The sequence below is a fragment of the Lissotriton helveticus genome, chromosome 2_2 (assembly GCF_964261635.1).
Source record: "Lissotriton helveticus chromosome 2_2, aLisHel1.1, whole genome shotgun sequence".
Taxonomy (NCBI): Eukaryota; Metazoa; Chordata; class Amphibia; order Caudata; family Salamandridae; genus Lissotriton; species Lissotriton helveticus.
Genome location: NC_136060.1, coordinates 482,732,302 through 482,742,900, shown reverse-complemented (window position 1 = coordinate 482,742,900; position 10,599 = coordinate 482,732,302). Strand labels below are relative to the sequence as shown.

Genomic DNA, 10,599 nt, shown 5'->3' with positions numbered 1-10,599 from the left:
GCCCTGAGAGAAAATTAATTTGGTATGGGGCCTTTAGTTGATTTTATTCACCACTACTTAGGGGAAACATCCTTTACAACAAAACTTTTACAACACAGTGCTATTACAACGCAGGTTTTACAACGAAAACCATAACAACGCATTGCACTGGGGGGCGCTCTAGGATAGGGAATATATTTAATTTACCATCTAACACCTTCCCTACTATCCACGGGGACTGGAGTTGGAATAGTAAATTAAACTATTCACTATCCAGCACCCCAAAGCGGTATGCGTTGTAACAGCATGTGTTGTAAAAACTGCGTTGTAACAGCATGCGTGGTAAAAGCATGCGTTGTAGTGTCATACATCCCCACTTAGACCAGTCACCTCTCTAATCACAACACAACACAACCCACATACATATATATATATATATATATATATGGCCAGCACCAGGAAATTGCTACCAACAACATTTTACTGTACCTGAGGTATATTGATGATTTGTTCCTTGTTTGGAGGGGCACCCCAGTGAGTGCCATGGCTTTTGTAGAGGTAATTAATAAGAACAGCATTAATCTGAATTTTACTTCTAACATCAGTTCGAAGTCGCTGTGTTTCTTAGATGTAGAGGTTTATGTCGAGAATGATAACCTTGCAACCAGACTGTATAGAAAACCCAGTGCTGGCAACACAGTATTACATGCCACTAGTCACCATCCGACACATCTGATCCGGAGCATCCCCTTTGGGGAGATGCTTCGGGTCAGAAGAATTTGCAGCACTGAGGTAGAATGCGCAGCTGCACAAGAGGCAAGTAGGCTGCGCTTTTTAGCCAGGGGCTATTCTAACACTAGCCTACTCAGGGCGATTCAACATACCCAGTCCTTTACAAGACAGGAGGCTAAGATTCCGAAGGAAAGGACTGAGGTACGGGTAGGTCTAGCCGGAAACAAGATTCTTGAGATACCCTCGCGCATTATATTGACGTACAATCGCCAGCACGGGGAATTAAGAAAGATCCTTTATAAAAATTGGAACCTTGTCCAAAGTGATCCAATTATTGGACAGAAGGTGACAAGCAAGCCATTACTTACTTTTCGTAGATCGCCCTCTATGGCCAAAGCGCTAGTAAGGAACACCTTGGAGCCTCAATTGTCTACAACCTGGTTGTCTTTAAGTAAGGGTTTTAAAACATGCCCCCAGTGCAAGGCCTGTCGCTATGGGAGCAATAGGACACATTACAGCAGTCCCTTTCGACAGGAACCCATTGCTATCAACAAGAGGTTAACATGCAGGACAGACTATGCCGTTTATGTGCTGGAGTGTCCATGTGGGTTGAGGTATGTTGGCAGTACCCGACTACCCGCCCACAAGCGGATACTCCAGCACATACGAGCTATTGTGGGGCACGACCAGACCTATCCGGTTGCCAGGTATTTTGAAGTTAAACACTCAGGGAGTCCTGGACAGCTCCAGTACTATGTCATTGACACGGTAGTAGCCTCTAGGAGAGGAGGGGACCGAGAGGCCAAACTCAGGCTTCTCGAGACTAGATATATACTGGAGCTCAACACAAAGAATCCTAATGGATTGAATGATAGAGAGGATCTTTACACCTGTATCTAGGATTCCTGAGTAGTACTTAGCCTGTCCGGATAAGAAAACAAGTTACTTACCTGTAACTTTAGTTCTCCAGTATTGGAAGCTTTCATAGATTCACATGCCTGAATCATTTCCCGTCGTCGAGACGGGAGTCTCCGGTATAAAAAGCAGTGCTTAGTAGTAAAGCAAACTGAAAAGAGGCCTAGGCCCATTTCCCTTTTGCAACCCATAGCCTTTGTTATCTAAAAAAGGCCCAAACTTTTCCCTGAACCAATCAGAGCTCCTCACCCTCTAGAACCCTCCTGAGAGAACCTTCTGCCCCTCAGCCCTCAGATTTTTCACGCACTTGTGTATATAACACACTCCTTGTGCTAAATCCGAGGTGAGCCTCTCAGGGGAGGAGGGTGGGTGCATGTGAATCTATGAAAGACTCCAATACTGGAGAACTAAAGTTACAGGTAAGTAACTTGTTTTCTTACTCCAGTATTGGAACTTTCATAGATTCACATGCCTGAATCAGAATAGCGAGCAGTGAAAAACAAAGCACATTTCTCAGACATTTCATAATCATGCAATACAATTTGAAAATGAAGCATAACCTCATATATGTATATACATATAGAAAATGTGACTTTGCAAACAAGAGAAATTACGGATGGAGGGATGTAAAAAAGGCTCACCGTTACTGGATGATATTCCGCAGTACCGCCTCTCCCGCCGCCACATCCGATTCTGCGGCTGCCTCCAAGCAGTAGTGCCTGGTGAAGGTGTGCGTAGATGCCCAGGTCGCTGCTCTGCAGATATCCTGGATTGGCACACCTCCAAACCAATGGATGTGGCCACTGCCCTCGTGGAATGGGCACAAACTCGTGCATTCAAAGGCTTTCCAGCAGCTTGATGACAGTAGACAATTGCACTGGAAATCCATCTGTCAATTCCCCTCTTTGACAGCGGGAAACCTTTCCTGGGTGCGCTGAAAGTGACGAATAACTGAGAAGACTTGCGAAACGCCTTAGTTTCTTTCAAGTAAAATTTCATACACCTCTGAACGTCCAGTGAGTGCAATACTCATTCCGCTGCTGTTGACAGGTGAGGAAAGAAACGTTTCAACACCAACGGTTCGTTCAAATGAAAATCAGTTGGCACCTTCAGAATGAACTTCGGGTTTGTCCTGAGAATCATTCCATCCTCCTGAAACTGTAAGAAAGGCTCCTGAATCGTGAGCGCTTGTAGTTCACCTACTCTTCTCGCTGAAGTCAATGCAATGAGAAGAGCCACCTTCCAGGACAAGAACTTCAGGTCTGCCCTATGTATCAGTTCAAACGGTGGTTTCATCAATTGAGAGAGTACAATATTCAGATTCCATAGTGGTGGTGGAGGCTTTACTGGAGGAAAGACCCTGAATATCCCCTTCATAAATTGCTTGATAATCCTTGATGACCATAAAGATGGGCCTGGCAATGACCTCCTGTAGCGGGATAACGCAGCCAAATGCACCTTGATGGAAGCGTGTGCTAATCCTGACTTTGCCAACAGCAGAATGTAAGGTATAATTTGATGAGGTGCAGCAGTAAGCTGGTGAACGTTATGCCTCTTACACCACAGACAAAACCTCTTCCATTTCATCCTGTAGGTTTTGTTCGTACTCTCCGCTCTGGCCTTGGACAGGATCTCTCTAAATCCATGTGAGATGTTCAGATGGCTAAACTCACAGTGTTCAGGAGAAAGGCTGCTAATCGCAAGGATTTCGGGTCCGGATGGAGCACCTGCCCCTTGGACATTGTCAGAAGCGATGGAATTGGACGCAACTGAATTGGACGGTCCTCTGACAGCAGCAGCAGTTCCGTGAACCAGTGTTGTCTGGGCCACCACGGGGCTACCATGATCTGCACGGCTCTTTCTTGATCTTCACTAGTACGCGGGGGAGAAGAGGAATTGGAGGAAAACCGTAGGCAAAGATGCCGGACCATGCCATGGAAAACGCATTCCCCCAAGATCCCTTCTGGGAAAGCCAGCTTGCGAAGTACTGGCATTTTCTGTTTTCCCTTGTAGCGAAGAGGTCCACTATCGGTGTTCCCCATCTTTGAAAGACGCTGTCCAGGATCCCCTGGTCTAGCTCCCATTCGTGGCAGGACGATTTGAGCCTGCTGAGAGTATCCGCCTTGACGTTTTGATCTCCCGAGAGGTGTTCTGCTGCCAATGATATCCCTTGCTGAAGAGCCCATTCCCATATCTCCTGGGCTTCTTGAGACAGGGAGAGAGATCTCGTTCCCCCTTGCTTGTTCACATAATGCATCGCCGTAGTGTTGTCTGTTCTTACCAACACCGGCGAACCTCTTATCCTTGGTAGAAAAGCCAGTAATGCCAAGCGGATCGCTCTGAGCTCCAGCAGATTTATGTGTAATTGCTGCTCGTGCACCTTCCAACGACCGCAGGTCCTGAGGGAAAGCTCCCCATCCTTCTAAGGACGCATCCGTCATTACCACTAGAGGAGCCGCTCTTGCCAGAAACGTCAGTCCTTGAGACACATTTCCTTTTTGCGTCCACCACTTTGCTGCCTTTACCATCACTGGTGTCACCCATATTGTATGTTCGAAGGATCCCTCCGCTTGACGCCATTGGAGATCGATCTGCTATTGCCATTGTCTCATCCTTAGCCTGCAGCAAGGTACCAGGGGAATACAAGATGACATTGTGCCCAGCAAGGATTTGTACCTGCGGACTGAAAGAGACTTTCTTTTTACAAAGTCTTGGAAGAGGGACACAATCCTCAATTGCCTTTCTTCGGAGGGAAACACTTTGTTGCATTCCGTGTCCAATATTGCCCCCAGAAATGTGATCACTTTTGCTGGGTGGAGGTTTGACTTTCCCTCGTGGAGAGTCAATCCTATATTGGTGAACAAGTCTATGCAGGCCTGTGTTGACGCTCTGGCCTGTACCTTTGATGGTGCCTTGACTAACCAGTCGTCGAGGTAAGGAAATATTTGATCTTTTTGCTTCCTCAACACAGCCGCCACTGGAGCTAGGCATTTCGTGAAAACTCTCGGCGCTGACTTCAAGCCGAATGGCAGTACCCTGAATTGGTAATGTCTTCCGGCTACTAAGAACCGAAGGTACTGTCTGTGTGCAGGATGGATCGGCACGTGGAAATACGCGTCTTGTAGGTCCAATGTGATCTCCTGGGTTTAATAACGGAAGGATGTCCTGCAGAGACTCCATCCTGAAAGATTGTTTCTTGAGATAGGTGTTTAAGGATCTGAGATCCAGAATGGGGCGTCACTGGAGCTTGTTTTTCCTGACAAAGAAAAAAACTGGAGTAAAACCCCTTGTTTTCCTGGGCTTACGGTACCAGTTCTATTGCTCCCTTTCGGAGCATTGTTCGAATCTCCTGCCAGAGTTGATGCAGATGGTTGGCTCTCTGGTGCATCGGTGGCGTACAAGGGGGCGTTTGAAGAAATTCTAGGGTATGACCAAATTTAATAATTTTGAGGACCCATTGATCCGTTGGTATTTTCCGCCAATTGTGAAGATAGTGAGCAATCTTTCCACCCAGGGGAGCATCTGACAGAGCCGGAAGATGGAGGTTGTCATTGTCGACGGGTGTTGTCCTTTCCACGGCCACCCCGTCCTCTTGGAGTTGATTTTGTATATCCTCCTGATTGACGCTGGCTGTACTGTTGACGGTAAGGCTGCGATGAGGACGGATAAGAAGAATATCTCCCCTGTTGTTATCCTCCTCTATACGAGGACTGCCCTCTACCCCTGGAGCCACGAAAAGGGGTTTTTCTGTATTGCAGTGTCCCCAGAGCCTTTGCCGTATCCGTATCCTTCTTGATACTCTGCAGAGTATCATCAATATGCTTCCCAAATAACTCTTCTCCATTGAAAGGGAGGTCTAAAATCTTGTTTTGCACCTCCGGCCTAAATGCCGTTGCTCGCAGCCATCCTTGCCTGCGCAGGACCGCCGCTCCTCCCAAGGATCTAAATGCCATGGTCGCTATATCCATAGCGCAGTCTATGACTTCGGCCGAAGTCTTCTCTCCTTCCAGGAGAATCTTCTTCGCCTCCTGCTTCTCTGGATCCGGCACCTGGTTAATGTATGGAGACAGGTCACACCACATCTGCCTGTCGTACCTTCCCAAGATAGCGAGGGCATTATCTGCTCTCACTAGCAGAGCCAACATTAAGGAAAACCTTTTTCCCGCATTATCCAACCTTCTGCCCTCTTTGTCCGGAGGTGTCGCAATCGGAGCAGATGGGTTCCTAGATTTCTGTTGTGCCGCCTGAGCAATAACAGAATCCGGTTTGGGATGACCCAAAAGGCAAGCTGGAGCATCCATTGGTGCCTTATACTTCTTATCTAGTCTGGCCAGAACCGGCGTTACCGTAGCTGGCGTCTCCATGACCTTTAATCCTTCCTTCCAAATATGAGACACTATAGGCAGGGATCGCACAGATTTCCGATACGAGTCCTTGAAGTCGTATAAAAAACATTCCGTCTTCTCTTCTGTCATGGTCAGTGCAAATCTCTTAGTGGCTCTTTCCATCAAATTATGAACTCCACCAATGTCCTCCGGTGGAGAATCTACTGGTCTCGGCGTAGGAGTTGAAGGTGAGGGGGTGATATAGTCATGCCATTCTGCACTTGTGCACTTGTGTCCGCAATTTCCCCATCCTCATGATCGTCATCCAAGGTATCGTCATGTGACGTCGGCGGCGGAGACCTAGCAGTAGGCTACGGCAAAATCTCTCTCCTACGAACCGGTGTCCCTGGCACCGACTGTGGACGTGGAATAACCTCTGGGGCCTGTTGAGTGACTGGAGTCGCTGGGTATCTTCTCCTATAATCCTCTAACATGCCCTGGAGGTCCCTCAACAAAGAGGATGGTACACTTGTCATCTCCTCGCATTGCTGTTGGTGATACTGGTGCTGTTCCTGGGGTTGTTCCTGATAACCCCAATATTCTTCCTTAGAATCCTCCTCCTGGTACTTGACCTGCAATTGCGAAGGGCTACTCGCAATTCCATACTCGTCATCTTCCTCTTCCGAATCTTCCTCTTCCAGCTGGTAAGATGGCAGCAATCGAGAGACCTTGCTCGGAGATGTAACCTCTGGTGTTATAGGTTTTTTCCAAGGCACCAACCTTTTTTCTGGTGTTTTTTCCGTCGACCAAGTCATCGTCGTCGACGCCACCGTCGACGTTGTAGTCACTGTCGACGCTGCCGTCGACACTGCCGTCGTCGACACTGTCCTCGTCGACGCTACCGTCGTCGGCGCCGCCGTCATCGACGCCGCCGTTGACGCGGTCGTCGACGCTCACGATATCACCGTCGACGGTGAAATCCTCTACGCTGTTTTCTCACCAGCTTTAACACCATCCTTCTTCGTCGACGACGGAGGTGTTTTTGTCGTCGTCGATGATCCTTTTTTAGTTGACAGTCCCGTCGACAGTACTGAAACATTACCTTTCTCCTCAGAAGGTGTAGACGAAGCCCGTTTGAAGGTAATCTTGATTTTCTGAGGTGATTGTGGTGGATCTGAGGCGGATTTCACTAATTTCACCTCACCAGCAGAACCCTTCTTCCCCTTAGCTGAAACTGAAGGGTATTTTGAGGGACTGCGCCCTGGAGACCCTGGAGTGGTCTTTTTTGGGGCCTTCTCAGGTCTTTCTCCTGAGGAATGTGTCTGAGGAGATCTACTTCTCTTCTGAGATCTCTTAGACGCCACATTTTCCTCTTCACTCTCACTTGAGAGGATCTCCTTCCTGGCTTTAACCTTCTGAAGCCAGATCAGCAGCCTTCCCTCACGATCTCTCAAGGTTTTATTAGAAAAGATACGACATACCTTACAATCTGCTGCCTTATGGTCTGGATAGAGGCAGTAGATGCAGTCCTTGTGAGGGTCATCTGCATAAAGCCTCTTTTTAGAGCAGGTGGAACAAGCTCTAAATAATCCTTTCTTCTCCTTCTCAGACATGGTAGATGAAAAACCTCAAATCTAAGTCAAAATACTGTAAAAGTAAAGATTTTGAGCAGAGCTCAAAGGAGACTCCCTAGCACAACGTGCGGTAGAACAATCTGAGGGGCAGAAGGTTCTCTCAGGAGGGTTCTAGTGGGTGAGGAGCTCTGATTGGTTCAGGGAAAAGTTTGGGCCTTTTTTACATAACAAAGGCTATGGGTTGCAAAAGGGAAATGGGCCTAGGCCTCTTTTCAGTTTGCTTTACTACTAAGCACTGCTTTTTTATATACCGGAGACTCCCGTCTCGACGACGGGGAATGATTCAGGCATGTGAATCTATAAAAGTTCCAATACTGGAGTAAGGATATTAACTGATTGTTTTTAATAACAGATATGTGGCTGAAAGATATTAAGCAATACTGGTATTTCGATTTTTTAATGACCTGTTTGTCTTGCACTTTTGCACGTTTTTGCACTTTGCACATCACTACTAGCACTTTAACCAATGGGGCAGACATATACGCAGTGGAGGGCCCACATGGGCTTTATTTTTTGGAGAGATATTAAGTGAAAAATGCTTTTGATAACGATGAGATGGATATGACATTTTTACTCTGTGCAAGCAGCCGATTCTCTTTAAGAAATAGAGGACCCATGGTGTGTGGGTTTAGCCCTACATAAAATAACACAAGGGCAAACTTGAAAGTTTTCATTTTTAATGGTAGCCACTATGGCTTTAATGAATTGGTTATACACGCTGTCTTCTTGAATTGAATGTAATGGAAATCAACACAGCACAAATAACAGTTTCCTTACTTTTTAACATAACCTATTACATTGTCATTACTTTTGAGGTTTATTGTTATATATATATATATATATATATATATATATATATATATCTATATCTATATATACAGGCTGTTTTTAACAAATGGGTACAATATTTATTTATTTATTTATTGTTCCAATGAAGCAATTTGCACAGTATTTCTTCCATGTTTGTACTTTGTTATCATGCACTGCCACTTTAAAAGTCTACCTATTGGCTTGCAGTACGTCATGTGATCAAGCCTCTACTTGAGGCGAAACGCGTCATGGCGGACGCGCTGGCACGAATTAAATAAATAACACTTCTGCACCAGCAATTTAAAGGGTCTACTCCTCGTCATTTCTTATCAACTAGCAGCGGCAGCTTACAGTGTGGCAATTTCTTCGATATATAAATATATTATATATATATATATATATATATATATATATATATATATATATATATATATATATATATATATATATAAATATAAATATATATATATATATATATATATATATATATATGGCTCAACACTAATGAGACCAGTCACCTCTCTAATCACAACACAACCCTACATTAAATGCACTTTGGAGGACATTAGATATACTACAGATGTTAGGTCAAGACTAAAAGATCTCCGGCAAAGAGTTCCCTTGTGGGGGCCCTTTGTGCATTGCAGAGCCGGTCCAAGGAGGAGCAGGTCCAGTGATGAAGCTGCCACCTCTTTGGGGGCGAGGGCTCGTACTTCGACAAGAAGGCGCTGCACGTGACCCCTATTGGCCTAGGCACTGAATATAGATGGTCAGAAATTCACCATGGAACTTCACTCTCAATAGTCTAATGTGTCTAGGCAGAGTGTGTGCTGGTCCACAACTTCTCTCGGTCCCTCCCAGTCTTCGGATATGTTATCATTCATGATACAGCTGCTGACATTAATCTAAAAACCTTCTGAAATGCTTGAAAATAGCTCAACATAAATCGTGGGCTATCATCTAGTTAACATCTTGACAAAAAAAGTGCACTGAAAACGAACACTAAACTACAAAGTTCCAAATTATTTTGCTGAAAAAACAAATAGCTTCTAATCTTACATTAGTGGGGGATGTGCAACTATTGTGCAGATAAACTACCAGGACCTGAATGTACTAAGAGAATGTTCCTTGTCATGCTGCACTCAAAGCCCACAGCTGAAGGTGACTTGTGGGCAGTCAACTTTGGAATACATTTTACGCCTTCCGCGGACTAATGCCAGTGTGTGGGCAAACATGCTCTACGCCCAGCCCCCCGCTGCGCCAGCCAGAACTGGTACATGACATATGGAACATGGTCTATCAAACACCCTTGAAAAACCTCTTAAAAGTTAGTTATGGTTCACGGTACACAAATAGAAAGCGCCCTTAAATGTGCCAATTATGGTATACAAAGCACATCATAGCTCACCCCCGCATGAGACAATAGCATGAAAAAGGGCTTTCTACAAAGAGTAAACATGGTGAGATATGCTGAGCATCATACAATAACTGGTGAATTTCAGGGCTTTTTCAGTTTTGGGTGTGCAGAATCATAACTCGTATTTTCAGTGGAAAAAAGACACACAGACAGACAGACAGACAGACAGACAGACAGACAGACAGATAGAAAGACAGACAGACAGACAGACAGACAGACAGACAGACAGACAGACAGACAGACAGACAGACAGACAGACAGACAGACAGACAGACAGACAGACAGATAGATAGATAGATAGATAGATAGATAGATAGATAGATAGATAGATAGATAGATAGATAGATAGATAGCAATAGATAGACAGATAGATAGATAGATAGATAGATAGATAGATAGATAGATAGATAGATAGATAGATAGATAGATAAATAGATAGATAGATAGATAGATAGATAGATAGATAGATAGATAGATAGATAGATAGATAGATAGATAGATAGATAGATAGATAGATAGATAGATAGATAGATAGATAGATAGATAGATAGATAGATAGATAGATAGATAGATAGATAGATAGATAAATAGATAGATAGATAGATAGATATGGCCGTGTTCAGCTGCAGGAGTCATCTTATACTGTGTCCCACGTTACAAGGCACTGGCGGTCACTGTGATGTCTGGGAGAATTTCTTAGGCCAAAGTGTGCTTCCCCAGGTGGGATGAAAGTGTGTCTGTCAAGGGCTACAGGGACCAGAGCAAAGGCTTTACTGTTGTGTAGTTT

General features: G+C 45.0%; 1 protein-coding gene across 2 annotated transcripts in view; it reads left to right on the top strand.

The window, feature by feature from the left end:
- LOC144821550 (E3 ubiquitin-protein ligase TRIM7-like) overlaps positions 1-10,599 on the top strand; it is a 249,905-nt gene that overhangs the window by 79,145 nt on the left and 160,161 nt on the right. The gene's annotated exons all lie outside the window — the stretch shown is intronic.